We start from the raw sequence: 20,022 nt of genomic DNA on the forward strand, positions 1-20,022 counted from the left end.
TTTAGGGAGCCTCTACTGAGCTTCGGACTCCTGCTACGGTCGTCATGGTGCTTGCCCTCACTACATTCCTTCATCACCCTTTCTATATAACCTTACCTCTTTCACATCAACATTCCATTTACAGGCTGCTAGTAATTGCCTAGAGCCCGTGGTTCCCTTTTATGGAGGTCAATCTAAATTCATATATCCATCCAACGACAATGCTGCATCCAGCTAGAGCTTCCAGCCACCAGGAAAATGTTCCTCACTAACCTTCGTGCAAGAGACATATTGTTTGTAATCATGAAACACTTTCATAGGCGCTTTGTAGACATGGTCGGTGCAAGCCACTTAAAAGCCCGCTAATGAATGACAGAGACAAGGGATGCTGCAAATGCCCTGGTTAGCAGGACAATGAGACTGACCACGTATACATATGATCAGAGCCCAAGACCCCTCTCCACCCAAGCTAGGACCAGTGAGGGACAGGCAATGGCTGCAGACGACTCAGCAGGTAGACCTATAGGCTCTCCAGAACACCACATCATTAGCTTACAAGGATGGTGAGGTTGCAGACACTACAGGAAACTATCGACCTTGAGCGGGACTTGAACCCGTGTCTGGATATTTTTGCTAAAAGAAAATATATTCATGTAAAAAATAGTTTCGCGTCTTTTTCTTGTCTCCACTTTTCTCCCAAGCGATTATTCTCTCTCTTCTCGCAACCTTGATTTACTTTGTCTGTCTGGCATATCCCTTCTATTTTATTAGCCATCAAAGCATTTGTTAGCAATTACTTCATTCCGTTCATATTCTCAGCAGCTGAAATGTTTCTGGTTTATTAAACAATAAAAAGATTATGTACCATTAAAGCTTGGAATGAATCCATAAAATAAAGACTTTCATGAACATGAAATCATTAACTCACGATTTTATTGCAATGAGGAAGGTGATCCTATCGAAAAGGGGCCCAATATTTCAAATGTCTAAGTTCAGTATTCACAGAGATCACAATATACGGCAGAGCGAATTCTTTATCAACAGCAGTTTGCTGCTTACTATCTGGAAAACAAGAATGTCGCGTTTGTTATGGACATCACTCCACCTTTTTTGTAACCTGTTATATTTGTTATTAACTGATAGATGTGATATGTTGGATTTGTTATAATTCTCATTAACATTTCATGATTTGTTTAGTCACTGGAGTAACCAACTTATTCAGCTTGATGAACCAGCCCTGAAGGCTTCTTTAAAACTAAAATTAAAGAAACAAGAGTTTTCCAAAAGCAGGATTTATAGACTTTACCTCCTTGAAAGGTTGAGTAAATTTAATCAAGTGTTATGCAAGTTGACCGAAACTTTTACGGTGTATTTGCTACCATTAAAAATCATAATTTGAGTATTTGCCATGGTTTGTGACTAGGCAGTTTGATGTACCGAGAGGGTTTTCCCATCATATTCATGACTGGCATGTTAATTTGCCCCAGTCAATGCAGAAATGCATTTGCATAACTTATTCCATATGCAAAATGGAACAATAAACTAAGGAACACTCGGGCACACTAGCGCTAGTTTCTCTTCCTCTTGTTTTGTTAAAGTTTTTATAGTTTATATGGGAAATATTTTAATGTTACTATTCTTAAAATATTTAATTTTTCCTTGCTTCCTTTCCTCACTGGGCTATTTTCCCTGTTGGAGCCCCTGGGCTTATAGCATCCTGCTTTTCCAACTAGGGTTGTAGCTTAGCATTTAATAATTATAATAATAGCCGGTAGGAGAAACTTCAGGTTTGTTGGACACAATAACACAATGTGGCATAAGAAACTGAATAAGTAAATCTTAATATTTACCCTATAATTCACTCCTTATATATACATACAAGTGTGCGCGTGCGTATATATGTGTAATTGTGTATATCAACCCAAGAAATTGTGTAGTTTGTAAATCTTATCAGTTTTAGATACTATAATTATTTGTCACGGTATAATTCAGTTTATATTCTACAGCATTGTTTATTTCACACAGGCCTTTCAAGGATGTAAATCCTATCAGTCCTGCCTTGGGGAAACTTGAGTTTCATAATGTAAACGCAGTTATAAGAGGCCCTCAGGGATGGTTCATCTAGTGTGATAAATAGGTTAAAGGCATCACTTCCAATATAAAATTATATTGGCCAAGGAAAAATCTCCATTCATCTCGGTTTAAGAAAGAAAAGAAAAAACTATTCGGATTGACATTAAAAACTTGAAAAATTTCCCATTTTGAAATTCAGAAAATATAATAAAGTTAAAGTTCTTTAAAGTACATATTTTTGTTCCTGGATCACCGAAATCAAAGCAAACACAAAATACCAGTGTGCCTAACTTGCAAAGGATTTTCAATTAACATTTAGTGGCCTTTACATTGTTCATGCCTCTGCCTCAATGTAAGACATTTTAAACCAATAATCTGATCAAGCAACGACTTCGCAACCGAAAGAGTTATTGGAGATTAACCCCAGTTTGCCATAACTTAACATTGCATAATCCTTTACATGGTATACAGCTCTCCACTGAATTCACGAGATGTAAGGGCCTGATAATTTACTTTAATCCTCCAATTCACAAATATTGGAAATCAGAAATTCTGGTTCAATCCATAACAAATCAACAAAGAAGAAACTTTAAAAATTTATTCAAATTAACATAATTTATTCAAACTATATTTCAAAGTTTCCTGTAGAAACTTCCGATGACAAACTTGCCAAAAGAGCAAGCAATTAAGGCTGCAAAATAAAAGTAGTTAATGAAGCTCTTGCATTTCCCAGCAAATATAGCATTTCGAAGCAGTTTCGTAAAGGTCCTTACAACATCGGCCGATTTTTTATTTTTTGTTAATTACCAGGAATTCAAAGAAATTAAGGTATTTCGAAGTTATATGAAACAGCAGCTGAAGCTCTATACCAAAATTGCCTGCCAAGAAAAAAAAATGTCAAAAGAATGCTGGAAAAAAAAGGCCAAAACAAAAATTAACTCAAAACCTATGAAACCAATGACTAAGATGGCACAAACTGAATTAAAAGAATGGTATCCGATTTGAAGCTTATATGAAATCAGAATACGAGAAGACTTGTCAAGCCCAACAGATTTATTATATAGTTTATCTAAATGAAAGTTAAAGCTTTAAGGGATCCGCAACTTAATGGCCTTAAAAAATCCCAATAACTTAAAAACCTCCCCTTAAGATTTCAGGTTTAAGTTTATTAAAGTAATAAGTAAAATGTTCAATATCCTAACTGTAAAACTCAGGAGTTTAAATAAAAAGTCACTTACCATGCAAACTTAAATCTAAGAAAAACTTAAAACTAAGGAACAGTGCAAGCCCCCCTTGGTGTATGTCAGACCAAGTCTGACATACACCAAGGGGATATCCTCCGCCACATCCAGGGGCGCCGCCCCTGAATGGGGGAGGATAAGCTTGCACAAAGTGTTTTATAAATACATATATAAGTAACAATCACCTCTTAATATAAAGTAAAAATATATTTACCAACAATAAACATCGGCTGCAATTTCTGGTACTGCGAGGAAGTTTTGAGAGTGAAAAATTGTCAACCCTGAAATTTGTAAATTTCATATATGAGCTCTAAATAAAGTTTTATAAGTTTGTATATCCTTTCAATGAAAAGTCAAAGCAATAAAAATGTCAAAGGTCATTGGTAAAATCTAGAGACTAACATAATTTACAGACCATTGACAAAATTAATACAAAAACTACTCAAGATGTCGAGAGAAAACCCGAAGTACCAATTCTTCAATAAAAAGGAACATGATTTCACATTATATACGAAATTTTAAATTTATATACGCCATACTCGCTTACCATGGAAACCATAAAATTGCTCGCCGAACATAGCAACTTTACATCCCCACTATAAATTAACTTATATTCAACTAATGGTTTAATATAATGACTGAAATGCAAATAGATAGGTTATTCCAACGAAAGATTCAGACATTCCCAATTCACGAGCTAAGGACTATGAATTCTTGGAGTCACTCTTTCTTAAAGGACCGTTAGATTGTTTGTCGAATGGCCAACAGATGGCAGCAATGCGTAAAGTAGCTGGTATGATTTTTGCACTTTCAATATCGATAGAATGTTACGTAAAATGATGTGAATATGGGCGATTGATAATTCTAATAAGAACATCATCATAAACACGAGAATTACCCTGTTCATAGACAAATGAACGCTAGGACAGGAAGAGTGCGTGATAGAAAACGCAACGAATAGATACACTATAGAAGAAAACATTAAGAGTGAAGTAAGGAAAGCATGAGGTTTCCTGCATAAAAAAGGTGACTTCCAGGCTTTATAGTCCTTAGTTCGTAAATCGGGTGTGTCTGGAGTTTTCGTTGGAATAACCTGTACTAGAAATTTCTGTTGGTATATTAGTTCGGTAGTGGTATGTGGTAAAACTTTGGTGAGGACGTTTCACGTTGACGTCAAAGGATTTCGTTATGGTATTTTGGGTTGATTCAGGTCACTTTTTTTTGTAATTTAGTTTCTTTGAGAAATTGGTTTTGGTGTATCTTTTCTATTCACTAAACTATACTTAAAACCTCTTAACACTGACTATTGAACTTTTAAAATATTGCATTAAAATCGTAGCCTCATTGAAAGATTTTCTACTTCATTCCCTGAGCTCAATTTTACTTTTTTCCAGGTTTTGACAACTTACTGCAGTTTGAAAATTTCTTCGTAGTACTACGAATGTTGCTGTTCAATCAGGTAGGAACCTTTCTTCTCTTGACTTGGTTTACTATTTGATTTTAAACTTCACCACTTGGTGCAAGTTTTACCCTCTGCTACCAGTGGCGGAGCCCTTGAGTGTGGTAGATTTACTGTGTATGGCAGACTTTAATTTCAATTTCTCAAAAATTACTTCTTTATTTCGACTTTACGCTACTTCCCAGTTAGGATGTGAGAAGTCTATCTTCTTGCATGGAGACTTTAACGTTACTTCAGGTTGGGATATGAGCCAGATGACTAACAAAAATTATATAAGCTGAGACTTTTCTTGTTGGCTACCATTTTAGCATCTATCTTAATTGCAAAGTAAAGATTTTACTTCGATATTCTAGTTAGGACCCAGGACGTATGGCTCGTAAGTTTAGCGACTACGTAGTTGGGTCAGCTTTATAGCATTAGTTTCTTTATTAAATTCCGGTTGTGCAATAATCAGACTTTACAAAAGTTGGAACTTTTTGGCAAGTAGTTGCCTGAATTCCAATTTTAGTAACTTTTATTTTATTAATAATACTGGTTATGATTTATAACTAAATCTAGTCTTGGCTTTTTCAAAGAATTGTTGAACGTTCAACCTAGTATTTGCAGTTGGGATTAGAAACCAGATTGTTGTAGGCTATGAACTTTCCGATTTTTATATAGATTTAAATTTTGCAATGATGGTTGATAGCATAAAGCAAATTTTGTATTTTTAAGCCTTTTAAAATTGAGCTTTTTAGTATTGTTTGGATATATAATCTATAATGAAACTAGAAATGTGTAATGGGTGTTGTATTGCTTTAACTTTAAAATACTTCATGAACTAAATCTTCGGTGTTTTACTTATTTTTAATTCAGTTTGTGCCCCCCCCCTCCTTACAACAAAATTGATTATAGATAGGCATAATAATTTTTCTAATATGCAATGTTTTGTTTTTCTTGACAGGTGATGTTGGTAGAGCTTCAACATTTGAATATCTGACTTCAAAACGCCATAGTTTCTTGGACTTTCTGGTGATCTGTGATGAATAAATAAGACAGCAGTCTTTAAGATATCGGGAAAATACTTCGGAATGCATATTTGCTTGGATTTCTTAGAGATTCACTACCTGCATTAATTGGAGTCTCTACTTACTCGCTCCTATGAAGTTGGTACATGAAGAACTTGAGATATTTAAAAAATTACTGGGAGCGGTGGTTCGAGTGGGAAATAGATTTACCTTTGAATAAATCGATAAATGTTTTTCAAATATTTTTAATCCTTTTTTCTAATTATAATTATGTACGGTCAGAATTTAAAGTTTTTCAAATATCTGTGAATTGAAAATGGTTGGAGGTCCTCTTTTAGTTTAAAACTATATTCCTTTATGAAATTTTACTCTGTAGCGACTTAGATCTGCAATCATGTAATGTCGCAAGGTCAGAATTTTATTACACAGGTTACTGGTATGAAATTCTTCAAATTAAACCATGATGCAAGTAGAGGCTCCGAAGGGTGATATTAAAATCTAACTTTGGCAAACGAGGCACAATGGTAAAGTTTGCTTTGAATTTTTTTTTTTTTTTTTTATTAAATGCCAAAAGAAGAGAGAGTAGAGGTTAGTTTAGAAAATTCTTTCTTAGCCAGGCCTTTAAATTTATTATAGTTTGTTGCTTTGAATTACGGGTGAAAAACTGGCTAATTATCCTACGTCGGTAAGTAGTGAAGTCTATACTACCTTTAGTGTGTTTGTGTCCTTAGAGTGTAACCTATGGTATATCAAACATTCTGATATCTCCTGGAATCTGTAGGAATCAAATTGGGAAGTCTTAAACATTGAATGTTTAATATAGTATATAGATGATGGCTTTAGTTGGAATTCCTGTTATGTTTGAGATAACTTTAAGGTTTGTCCAGACTAGCAGGCCTAATCAACGGGCATGTCTGATAACACATCATTGACACTTGCCCGAACGCCAGATGACTGAAATCGCCAGTCTGTGCCCATTGGGTCTAGCTCAGACCTTGCCAGGCACATGGTAACCTAGTATATCCCCTTAATGGTTTCCCAAACAATTTGAATAAAAAGACTTGCGATGGCTGCTCCTATTAATTGTGCAAAACCACTTGACATGCACAACCACTTAACATGTACGTCGATTAAACTTTATCGTGAAAATCCATGTTTCTGGAACGCTTTATCGTGAAAATCCATGTTTCTGGAACGCAAACATTGAATAGTTAAAGGGATAATCAAATTAGAAGCACTTACTGCAGAGATAAGGAAACATGGTACTTCAGTTATGATGGGTGACCTAAAAAAAAAACCAGCACTTCAAGCCCTTTGCACCCGCGGGGTAAATACAGGGCTGGCACTCTTGATTTTCCCGTAATTCTTACTTTGAAACTGTGTTACCAGATCAGACTGGCACAGGCAGGCGAACGTTTGACTTTGGCCGGACACCAGGCATAGGTCAGAGTACAGAGTTGTCAAATGATGGTCAGGCGCCCTAACAGCGCCTGAACGGGCACTGTTATTTCAATGGGTTGCCCGTGGTTTCTTCGTCTATGACGTCACATACTCGTGATCGTCACCCGCACAACAAAATTTGTAACAGCTTCTGCCCGCCGTGCATTTGCCCTCGTGTGCAAGGGCCTTAACTTGACCAATTTTGGCGTGATTTCAAGAAAAGGAAACTGACAAAAGTCGGAACAGGGAGTGAGGATGCTTATACCACTGAGTTTTTTTACATCTAACATTCCTCACTGATAGAGATACAAGACCTTCATTATCAAAATTACACGGAAGCAACTACACCGAATATAACGAAAATTTGTCTGGAGATAAATCTGGTACTGAGGAACAGCCATTCTCTCTCTCTCTCTCTCTCTCTCTCTCTCTCTCTCTCTCTCTCTCTCTCTCTCTCTCTCTCTCTCTCTCTCTCTCTTTATAGTATGAAGACTTATTGTACATCATGAAAATTTAATCCCTTCAAACAATGTTTCATGAAGGGAAAACATGGTAGGGCTAATGTGAAAGTGTAACGTTTATTAAGCAAAAAAAAAATATATATATATATAAAAAAAATATAATGAAGCCATAATGGAGTGTTTATGGAGACAACTTTAAAACGTATATACGATACAAACTGATATACATATGACACTGTAAATAAATAAGGTATAAAATAAAGTATAGCTAGGTATATGAGGTTTATATTACCCTCGATATTGGAAATGAGTTTATAACAAGGAATCAACATCGTTAGTATGTTTTTGGTAAACTCAAGTATTTCATTATATTCAATGTGTTCAAATTGTATTTGGTTACATAAAAATCGTTCAAAAAATATTATTTTGTTGTCATTCCAATCTATCGTCAGATGACAGGAAGTCGCATCCAAGGGTGTTTCCTTGTTTATATAAAAACAGAAAAAAAAATCTTGGGAACCCCCCCCCTCCCCGCCCCGGATCCCCCACAGTCAGTGCCTTTTCAAAATTTAGCCACCACCCATAAAAACGCTTCTACGTCCCTGGTATATGTAACAAGGCACACTTTAGAGAGCATTGATATCTATAATTGACCTTATGACTAGCCACCAACATATTTGCTGCGGACATGAATACATTTGGGTTAAATTTGGGGTTTCTAATTCTATGGCTGAGTTCCAACTCTTTGCTTTTAGAATATGGGGATCTGCTCTATATATTTTTGTAATACATAGTATCTGTATTTTACATATAATTACCATAACTTAGGGCCTAAAATGAAACTGGTATTGCTGGAATTATGAATTTTTAATGCATTAATTGAAAAAAAAACTACCATGCGAGTATCTTTTAGTAATCACACATTTCTTCAAATTTGAATAGAATCTGGGTGTTTCTACTTCTTGTCAAAAGATGGGAGCACACGTCCCGTCCCTTATCCCATTCATGTGAATAATTCTATCCAATTGAAAAATGGTGATAGATTAATAAGTATGTAGAAATATGTGTGGCAGGTATAAATTATATTCAGTTCCAATTAAGTAGGCCATTTTTAGGCTATCTCTAAGCCAAAATGACTTCATGAAAGGGTCCAGAATGCAAGGATTAAATAGCTCTACACATCATTTCTTTTAATGGCCAATAGATGGCCTTAGCAGAAATTACTAAATTGCTAATCATCCCCATCATCCACTCATTATAATTTTCATTACTTCATTTCTGTTACTATTTGGGTCTAAAATTGCACAAAACTGATGCAAGTGAACTTGATGTTCGTTGTTGTCTGGCCAAAACTCGATTCTCAGGAAATTACAAATTTCTCAATAAATGTCACAGAAATATTTTCTCAGCAAACAATCGTTAGTTCCATTACATTTGGGGGTCGGGGGTTGGTCGCCAGATATGCCACGTGTACTGAAATCGGTGAAACAATCAGGTAACTACACAGTTATTTGATCTAATTCTAATTTACCTTTTTATGAAACCAATATACAATTAATATGTTCCATGGTATGATATGTGTTGTTAGTGAAAACTACATAGAATACAATTATTGTTACATTCCATAAGGCAAAACGCGGAGTTCTCAGCCCCCCACCCCCACCCCTCTTACATCATATCGAGTTTTACTTTGCCGTCAACAGATGGCATGAGAGGCACCTTTTCCCAACTAATATAGTCAATTATTTGACGACCACGTGGGTCGAAAAAGTGAGCTGGGAAGGTAGAGGCTAGAGAATTGGTAGTTGGTAAATTGTCCAACGATCGTTTCCTTATTAGAAATGAACATTTTTATCAGATAATGGTGTGAATTTTTCATACGCTATGCGAAGCAACCTGAATTTGCTTATGAAAATGTTTATAAATTCCATTCTCTATCAGAACACATGGATGGTAAGTCATGTCCCTGTGCAAGTGACCAGGGTAACAACCATCAGCATAGTTACGGTTAGTGGGACGATTTTGGGACAGCGCTGCCAAATAGAATTTTCTGAATAGAGAATATCATTATTCATTACACATTCAAATAATTTCGAGAGTAATAGTTATATCCCAAATGGTGCATGCCTAAGGTGTAATTAAATGTTCTTGTAATCAACATCGAGAAATCGAATAATGAAAAAGAAAAAGGTCACATTTCTGTGTCTTCGCCAACGCCTAACTGCGTTGCGTCATCTACCTGCGAATTTGTTTGTTAATAAGGACGTTTCAGAGTGTAAATCAATTATAAAATAAACCTTATCATCATTTCCATGGTAAATATTTGCATGTCAGTAAAGCTGTTTCATGGACCAATATACTCGTAGGTTAAAATAATCCATTATATATATAACAATGTTTTCTCTTACCAGTAACGGGTACGGTCTTCCTAATTCAATCGTGAAATATAAAAAAGCCGATTCTGAAAGATTACTGTGAGAGAGAGAGAGAGAGAGAGAGAGAGAGAGAGAGAGAGAGAGAGAGAGAGAGAGAGAGAGAGAGAGAGAGAGAGCGCAGGATAAAAAAAGCCACCTACAAGACAAGGATGCCGATGATCTCTGCAAATGAATATATAATATAGAATATGTATCGCTAATACTCGTGATTTTAATCAATGTAAATATCAACCACAATGGCATTTCATATCGAATTCTACCTTTTGGAATATAAATCCACAGAAAATTCATTTATGATAAATGCTTCTACCTGAGCAAGGATTCGATCCTATGCCCTGATCCGATACAATGCCTGCATGGACGAGTTTACCAATCGAACTATCAAGAGATATATAAGCTCATTTCGAGTCCACAGTACATATACCTGTCGAATACAAGAATCTGCTCTTAGGCTTGAAATCAATCCATCAGGGCCCTCTCCGTCAGAGATTTTTCCAACTTTATATCAAGATAAATAACTAGCAGTATGGCATTTGCACAAAATTTGACCTTCTGTGGTTCCACTGATTCAATGATTTCAATGGTTTAAGAGTAAATTTGAGGTTTTGTGTTTTGTAGAAGGTAAGGAATGGATCAAATTATTGATGTTAGGCATTAAAACTAAATGTAAAAAAGATAGGAACACAGCAGTTCTTCTAATTTGTAATTATGTGTATAGCATATGGATAAGCCGTATTCAGAAACTTAGTGAAAATTATACTCTTGGTTTTCTTAGAGAAAGATTAAATTATGTGAGATGGTTTGCGTCAATTTTGTATAAGGAAAAATTGAAGAAACTTGTTACAAAGGAATTCCTGTGTTCAACTATTTAATTGACAAAGTGTAAATATTGTATTTTGTTATTAAAAAAAAAAAAAAAAAAAAAAAAAAAAAAGATTGGGAGGTCCATTCCTAAATTTGGTCACAGCATGAGTGGGACGTCTAGAATAATGTGAAGTATTGAGCCTCATGAAAGAAAAACATAAGACTAACAGAATTAACTGCATACCTTATTTAGTACAGAGGTTGATAGAGACCAGGAAGATCTGAATGCAGATCAATGTGAAAATCATGAATAATCTTACACAGCTTGAACAAAGATCTGATTGAATGATCGTGTCAGAAAAAAATATTCAGCTCAGGTATAAACAATTTAATATACCATAAATTTTTTTTTTTCGAACAAATTAAGATGGTAGCCAATTTCGGATGACCAGGCATGAGAACAGCATTCAAAATATGGTAGAATAAAAAAAAAAAAAAAAAAAAAAAAACATTTCCTTGTGATAACGACGTCACCAAATATCTTGAACCACTTTTTCAACAAATCATTTTTTTTCTGTAGTTCAAGAAGTAACAGGCCACACTTTTTTTTTTCTTTATTTTTAAAGTGGATTTACAATCAATATCACACCTATGATTTTAATGGCCCTCGGGTAATTAAAGAAACATTGTCACCAAAAGGGGATGATCCTCTGTCCTTTAGCTACTAATATTCATATGTTTAGTTTTCTTGGGCTTTAACTTCATCCTGCATACTTTATCTAGAGCTCTGTTAAGGGGTCCAGAAACCATAGGTTTATATTCAGATGTAATAGATAAAAAAAAGAGCATAACCTGCAAAAAACAGCTTCTTTACAAAGCTTCTTTTCAACGCCAAACCATAAAACATATTTACGAGTAGACTGTACATGAAAAGTAAACGGCCAAGAACACTGCCCTGAGGAATATCAGATATAACATTTCTGTAGTCACTATTGCTTACACCAACAAAGACTCTTTTGGTGGGAAACTCTCTAACAATATATAAAATGGCACACCAACTACCATTTGTTTAAGGTTGAAAATAAACATAAAATTAGCTCGGTTGCAATCAGCCTTCATGCTACAAACAATTGCTTTCTCCACAACACTGTGGATTATAAGAAGAGCATTCCATGACCAAATTACAAACTAGGAATATATATATATATATATATATATATATATATATATTATATGTGTGTGTGTGTGTGTGTGTGTGTGTGTGTGTTTATTTGTGTATAAACATGTATGTACACGTAAGAGCTTTGCATGAATGTATATAATTATTTAGAAATCTATCAGTCTGATATAGAAAACAAATAATCCAAGTCGAAACAGCAAAGAATCTCCACTATTCTAGATTTTTTTTTCTTTTTTAAACGAACGAAGCCGTGCATGAAGCAGGTGAGGTCAGATAAGGCTTACGTGAAAAGATTGAAAATGCTCCAGCTAACGTGTTAAAGGTTCTAAATCTGCCACAGGGCTAGTCCAGATTGAATGGAAATCAGCTGTGAAGAAGATGAATCCATGCGGAGAGAGAGAGAGAGAGAGAGAGAGAGAGAGAGAGAGAGAGAGAGAGAGAGAGAGAGAGAGAGAAGAGCGGGTGTTGTAAAATCTCGAATATGGGTTAGTGGTACATCCTTGGAAGGTAAATAAATCTAAAACAAGGAATAAGAAAATAAAATTAAATCTATTTCAAAGTATAAAATGTATGATTCATCTGTAATATGTCGTTCCAATTAGGGTAAAAGAATACTTTTGTCTTAATAAGATATTAATTTTACAGACTTGAATTCTTGAACTAGATATGCAGTTTAACTAAATGAATCATTTTAAATAACCCCACTGCAGAGTTCAGCATCTTTATACTCTACCGGATTAGGATTATAAACATTAAAACTTCTAAAGAAGTACAGTTCGCCTTCTCAATCACCTCTTCTCGAGATACAGATCACGCAGAAGGAAGACTGTGAATAGATTAAGACATGCAAGGAAAAGTGGCAGGGAAATTGGTCACCCTTCCAGTTATCCTATACAAAGACACGAATTAAGGAAACCACGCAATACTTTCAGCATTGCCTATGGAGATATTTTTTTTTCTTTTTTGCATAAACAAGCTCGTATTTATTAAACCACTCCTTTTTTGCCTTTAGCTTTTTCCATTTCTATATTGGGTCGCTATTTCTGTCAGCCTTCTCCATCTTCCTCTGTCCTGAACATCCTGTTTTATTAGACGCCTTCTCCTTCATGTTATTCAATAATTTATCTCTCCACCTGATCCTTCCTTGGCCTTCCCCCTCTGGCCTTCCCTCCACCTCCATGTTCATGATCCTTTTACATAAACGTTCATGTTCTATCTTCTATTTTTTAAACCACTAAAAGCATGTACGAGTAATAACGTAATAAAAACGTGTTTTGAAAGTAGCCATGAAAACTAGCTAATCAATTTAAAGCAAGAAAAATTTATATCACATTAGTAAAATGAAACTCATGACTTTAGTAGAATATTTGTCTTCATATCAACCTTGCAATAGTTAGTTGTTTAGTTGAGCCATTTTAAGGCAATATATCATGAAAGATTCATGATATAAAAGGGGAACTTACGATAAACAGGGCACGAACTAATAGACGAGTTTGTATATAAGTTACAATGTTAACAGCATATTTCATGAAAAATGATAAGGCAAGCTTCCCCAGATATGAAATTTCAACACAATGCAGATGAAGAAACACAACCTGGAATTTCAGGATAAATTTATGAAGGTGTTTGTTTTTAGGGGACATTGACTCTGTACCATGGCATTCCACTGTCTTGGGTTGGAGTTCTCTTGCTTGAGGGTACATTTGAAAGCAATATTTTACTTCTCTTCCTCTTGTTTTTCAACTTATTATAGCTTGTATATGAAAGATCTAATTTAATGAGGTTACTGTTCATAAAATATTTCATTTAATTTTTTTTTATTATTTCTCTTGTAGTTTAATTTGTTTCCTTTCATCAATGAGCTATTTTTCCATGATGGAGCCATTGGGCATATAGCATCCTGCTATTCCAACCATGGTTGTAACTTAGCATGTAATAATAATAATGATAATAATAATAATAATACCGAGAATGAAAGTTGGTGAGAGAGATGACCTTAGAAAACTAAAAAGTATAAACAAAATCATGTTCATAAACCTAATTTAGTTTCAATCAGTTTATTCTTTATGGGGAACCTTCAGTTAATATTGAATACATGCTGCTCTCTCTCTCTCTCTCTCTCTACTCTCTCTCTCTCTCTCTCTTTTTACTTCTGCTACACTGGTCCCTTTTCCAAGTCCTGTTATGTTAGAGCTGAACCACTCCGGTGTCAGATTAGATCCACAGTCCATTACTTACCAAACGTTCGCAAACGTTCGACTTTCTCCAAAACGTATTGGTTGTCTTTGCATGAAGTTTTACGTTTTATTCTTTGATGCTTTAAACTTTATGAACACCAAATGATACATCTAAGAATTGATTTGTATACGATTGTACCTGAGATGCATTCCATAATAAATATAATCGAGTGTAGAAAATAATTTCTTTGATATTTCATGTGTTCTTTTAATTGCTTCGGGTGTTTTTATATATAGATGTATTAAGTTTTATAGGTATATATAATATATATATATATATATACATACACAAATATATATATATAACAGACTGGGGCCCTATAGATTATAAAATAAGCAGAGGAAGAGAGAAGAAAAGACTATGAATTGACGAACTAAGAAAGTATGTGGACGTGGACTGGCATCAGCAGACTGTTCGGTAGTGGACTAGTAACGGTTGATGTTCATGACGATATAGATATATATATATATATATATATAGTGTATATATCTACATACATATATATATATATATATATATCATCAAAATCATCATCTTCTACGCCTACTGATGCAAAGGGCCTCTGTTAATTTCGCCAGTCGTCTCTATATTGAGCTTTTAAATCAATATACTATTATATATATATATATATATACACACACACAATATCATTCATTTAAAATTCTTTAGAAATTTACTAAAAAAAATATCTCGAACTCTAGCAATGAAACACCCACATGGGACGTATTCATGGTACGTATTAAACTTCAGGATTTACAAATATTTATCGATGCGATATTCACCAAAATCCCTTCAAATCCGAAGAGGAGATAAAAGCCTTGCCCCCCCCCCCCCCCCATCAATCTATGAGCGGAAGGATGCAGGGTTTGGCATTTAAATCGTGTTTGTTTCCCAACTCCCCCCTCACCCCCCAAAAACCGATGACACTCAAAAATCTATATAAGAAAATTCACCCACAATCATAGTTTACGATTATTTTCATAACTCTCTCTCTCTCTCTCTCTCTCTCTCTCTCTCTCGTAAGAACATCAAAGTAATTCCGAAACATATCGAATGAAGTTATATAAAGTCTCTCTCTCTCTCTCTCTCTCTCTCTCTCTCTCTCTGTTGGCCAAAGCTTCATTTCAAATACCAGAATGATATCTAACGTTTAGGATAGCAGCTGAGAGAGAGAGAGAGAGAGAGAGAGAGAGAGAGAATGAGACATATATCAGACGTTAATGATTGTAAATGTATGATATACCGTCATGTGAATGCAAATGGTTGGGCATTGGCAAGATTATTCCCATTCATTCGCGATATAACTATTCGTAAGATATTCATTCGAGAGTAAAGATATTCCCTACTTATCTACTTATTTCTTATACTCCCCAAGTAAAATGGAAGTAAGGTAGTTCTAAAGACATAAAGTAAGCTGTTATATGAGAAATGATAATATTATAACACAAAGAGCAGCCCGCTCTCTTTGGAGACTGAACATATTCCTTTTTATATATCAAATGCTTCGATTTCTCCTCTTCTCTCTCTCTCTCTCTCTCTCTCTCTCTCATAGATATAACCTCATTTCCTTCGAGGTCAAGTTTAACTGAAGATAAGCTGTAGTTATTATGAAAGGAATTTTTAATTTATTTAAAAAGGCATGGTCTCTCTCTCTCTCTCTCTCTCTCTCTCTCTCTCATAGATATAACCCCATTTCCTTCGAGGTCAAGTTTCACTGAAGATAGGCTGTAGTCATTATGAAAGGAATTTCTAATTTATTTCGAAAGGCAAGGGCGCACACACACACTCTCTCTCTCTCTCTCTCTCTCTCTCTCTCTCTCATAGATATAGCCCCATTTCCTTTGAGGTGAGTCACTGAAGATAAACTGTAGTCATTATGAAAGGAATTTCTAATTCATTTCTAAAGGCAAGGGCTCTCTCTCTCTCTCTCTCTCTCTCTCTCTCTCTCTCTCTCATAGATATAACCCCATTTCCTTCGAGGTCAAGTTTCACTGAAGATAAGCTGTAGTCATTATGAAAGGAATTTCTAATTTATTTCGAAAGGCAAGGGGACTCTCTCTCTCTCTCTCTCTCTCTCTCTCTCTCCTCTCTCTCTCATAGATATAGCCCCATTTCCTTCGAGGTGAGTCACTGAAGATAAACTGTAGTCATTATGAAAGGAATTTCTAATTCATTTCGAAAGGCAAGGGCTCTCTCTCTCTCTCTCTCTCTCCTCTCTCTCTCTCTCTCTGCACTCACAGAATGAAGTTTTATGTAAGCCTTTGTGCTTTTCTAAATTCTGCGAAATTGGCATCTTACTTCGATGTAGCGATTGATTGAAATATTTATTTTTGATTCTATTTTACTTTTTGTATAAAACAGCTGTTTCTTCTTTCTGGTAAACACATTCCAATGATGCAAGACATAAAGACCACCTTGAATTAAATAGCCATATGTTCTATTTTTAGACATTAATAAAACAAGAAAAAAGTTAGGAAAATAAAATATACATCAGATAGATAACCTAAAGATAGATAATTACCAACAAGAAAATAAACAAATGAAAATTGAAAACTTAAAAGTTGATACCTGAATGGGACTTCAAGAAATGAATCCAACGATATATAGTATTTTCATTTAATTGTAATTCATTATGTTATTAGAACGACTGACTAACCACCAGTTGAAAGGAATAAAATAGTAAATGATGAAGTTTTCATAACTAAAAATTCTACTAATATCCATCCTCATTTTAATTGTAATCAAAGTTTGGTTTCATCCTCATAGCATAATAAAAAAAATCTTAATGTTGTGGCCTTTAGGAAACATTAGTGCCTGGTAATCTGCCGATAGTTTCATGTAGTGCCTGCAACCTCACCATCCCTGTGAGCTAAGGATGGTAGGTTTTGGGGAGCCCAGAGCTCTACCTGTCGAGTCATTAGCAGCCATTCCCTGGCCCCTCCTTGGCCCTAGCTTGGGATAGAGGGGGCTTGGGCGCTGATCATATGTATATATGGACAGTCTCTAGGGCATTGTCATGCCAGCTACGGCATTGTCACCGTCTCTTGCCCCTGCCATTAATGACAGGTTATGTATGCTTGTATATTTTTTATTCCATCTTCCTGAAAGTCATTGTAAACTTTCCTGTGAATATGAGTATTTTTTAACGGCGAATTATCTAATAAGGAAGACCTCGCTTTCTTCTCCCATCTAGTTAAGATAAAAATTTGCCCCTAAAAAACTGGCGCTATATCATAAGATTTTTTATCATAACTTTTTTTTCTTTAAGGAAGCTTCGATTTTCAATATTGCCAATATTAAATTTCCCTTATTACCTCCTTGAATAAAAGTACTATTTGCCCTCAGGGATAATTTACTGAACGATGCTTCGCGAAAAGGTTATTTCACTTACCTAGATTACTTGCTGCCTTCAATATTTACAGCAAAGTTACTTTAGGATGAGTTAATTTTTGTACCTCGCATCATTTCATTTTCCCCCTCAATTCTTTCATTAAAGAGGCAATTTCCTTTCACGGGCGAGTAAGTTAATATCAGGATGGTATTCATAACAGTTTGTTATTTCAAGATAAGCCACTTTTCCGCTGTCATTCTTAAATATATATTACGTTACAATGGTGGTTATCTATTTCGTTATGATATAAAATAACTTGAAAGAGTTATATATTCGTGTTCAAAAAGTCGAAAATGGTAATTTTCTGTACAACAGGAGTTAGAGAACTATCATATAGATCCAAAAAATAGACTGAGGTGGTATGGTCATTTCATGAGACGAGATGAACAGTATATTGGGAGGAGAGTGATCGAAATGGAGGTACAGGGAACGAGAAGGAGAGGGAGACCAAAGCGAAGGTGAATGGACTGTATCAAGGATGATCTTCAATGAAAGGGATTAACCGGTGATGAAGTTTGGGACAGGTAGATGGAGAACGCTGGCCAGAAACATCGACCCTACATAAAAGTGGGAAAAGATGCAGACAAAGAAGAAGAAGGAGGTAATATTCTGTACAAATAGCGCGCAGATGAGTATAGGTCCAAATCTACATTATTTCTAATGGTAACCACTTTACACATGTGAATTTTCCATAGCTCAAGTAGCTCTAAGAAATAGTTCTATTATAGTAAAAAATAAAATAGACATAATTCCATAAAAGCCAATGAGAAATACAGAACGCTCAATATACAAATACGTATAAAAACTGATGAATGAACGATACTTATACATTTCCTCAACTATCTCTTGATATTGTGATTGACAGCGATGTTGTCAGGGTACACATAATCGATCAATTAATACAAAACACCCTTTGGTCATAAAAGCAGCATGGCGGGTTACAAGGAGAAAGGAAAATCCATTTTTCTTTATCTGGATTCTGGTATCCTCCATTTCCCCATGTAATATCCACGTCTATATAAGAACTAAAAAAGCACTATGTGATTGCAGACCTCCACCACGGCAGCTTAATTCTCGAAACCAGCCTGCTTTTCCCAGAATCAATTTAGACCGTAGGTGTATTTGAAGTCTGTGGGACAACCATGTGAAAAACTTGGCGTAAATATTAGGGTTCATTTGGTCAACCTTTTGCTCGATCTTGACCTTGACCTTTGACCTAAGACTTTCAAAATTTAATCGTGTCCACGTCTCAACGTAACAATTAATCCCTGCAAGTTTCACTACTCTATGAGTAACATTGTGGCCAGGAAGTTGTTCACAAACAACAGACAAACATGGGAGAAAACATAACCTGTTCCTAACTTCGTTGGCGAAGGTAATAGGGATTGTGAATTTGTAAATATTGCGTATATGTTCGAGCCACTATAGAAATACGTATGATATCAGTGAAACCAGATGGTTATCTTCAGCAATTTCCAGAATTCTACGTTTGAAACAATTTATTCGAAGGACCAAAATCATTCCAAGTTTCAATCTGCTCTATAACAAATGCAATTTAAATTTTCAATAAAAAGTAAATTGTTGTAGAAATTCAATCATAATTTTTTTCTAACCTTGACGAGTAGACCTTTAAACTGTCAAGGAACATCAACGCAGATAGATTACCCACTACAAATGATATATTGGATCAGTGCACACACACAACCACACACACACACACACACACACATATATATATATATATATATATGTATATATTTATATAATATACATATATATGCATATATATGTATGTATATGTATGTATGTGTATGTATATATATATATATATATATATATTCTTATTGATGTTATATACTTGTACAATATAAATATATATATATGCATATATATAATTATGTATGTATAATATATGTATATATGCACATTTATATACATACGCGCATATAATTGTACATGTACAAATATACCAGAATTATAAAATCGAGAGAAAGAAAGAGTTAGAAGTATTGTATACTTATAGAATGACAGGAGAATGGCATATAAATAATAACACATGGTTATCAGTCTATAAAAATTCCTTTGGTTTCTTTGAAAACTGTAATTGCAATCCGATTGACGAAACTTCTGAGATCGTTAAACAAAAGAATACATGCAATGAAAATGAAATGTCAATGCCGGAATGGACTTCTGATAAATTCTGAAAACAATTGTTATTTTATGCTTAGCCGAGTCCCTTTATAGAGATATTTTATTCGCTTTATTTAATGCTTATGATAATGGTGTTGACTTGGTGAAAGAAAATATGAAACAG

General features: G+C 34.8%; 3 long non-coding RNA genes across 5 annotated transcripts in view; 1 reads left to right on the forward strand and 2 right to left on the reverse strand.

Annotated features, from left to right (window-relative positions):
* Positions 1-20,022, reverse strand: part of LOC137616678 (uncharacterized) — a 279,052-nt gene that overhangs the window by 142,759 nt on the left and 116,271 nt on the right. The gene's annotated exons all lie outside the window — the stretch shown is intronic.
* LOC137616236 (uncharacterized) lies at positions 2,648-4,344 on the reverse strand. The gene is made up of 3 exons (XR_011039360.1): positions 3,841-4,344; positions 3,479-3,574; positions 2,648-2,930 (listed from the first exon to the last, which is right to left on the reverse strand). It is a non-coding gene; the product is annotated as an uncharacterized lncRNA (long non-coding RNA).
* LOC137616235 (uncharacterized) lies at positions 4,392-5,929 on the forward strand. 2 transcript variants are annotated; one of them, XR_011039359.1, is made up of 3 exons: positions 4,392-4,484; positions 4,688-4,752; positions 5,696-5,929. It is a non-coding gene; the product is annotated as an uncharacterized lncRNA (long non-coding RNA). The 2 variants fall into 2 exon arrangements; XR_011039358.1 differs by having other exon boundaries at positions 4,397-4,503.

The sequence above is a fragment of the Palaemon carinicauda genome, chromosome 22 (genome assembly GCF_036898095.1).
Source record: "Palaemon carinicauda isolate YSFRI2023 chromosome 22, ASM3689809v2, whole genome shotgun sequence".
NCBI classification, from domain to species: Eukaryota; Metazoa; Arthropoda; class Malacostraca; order Decapoda; family Palaemonidae; genus Palaemon; species Palaemon carinicauda.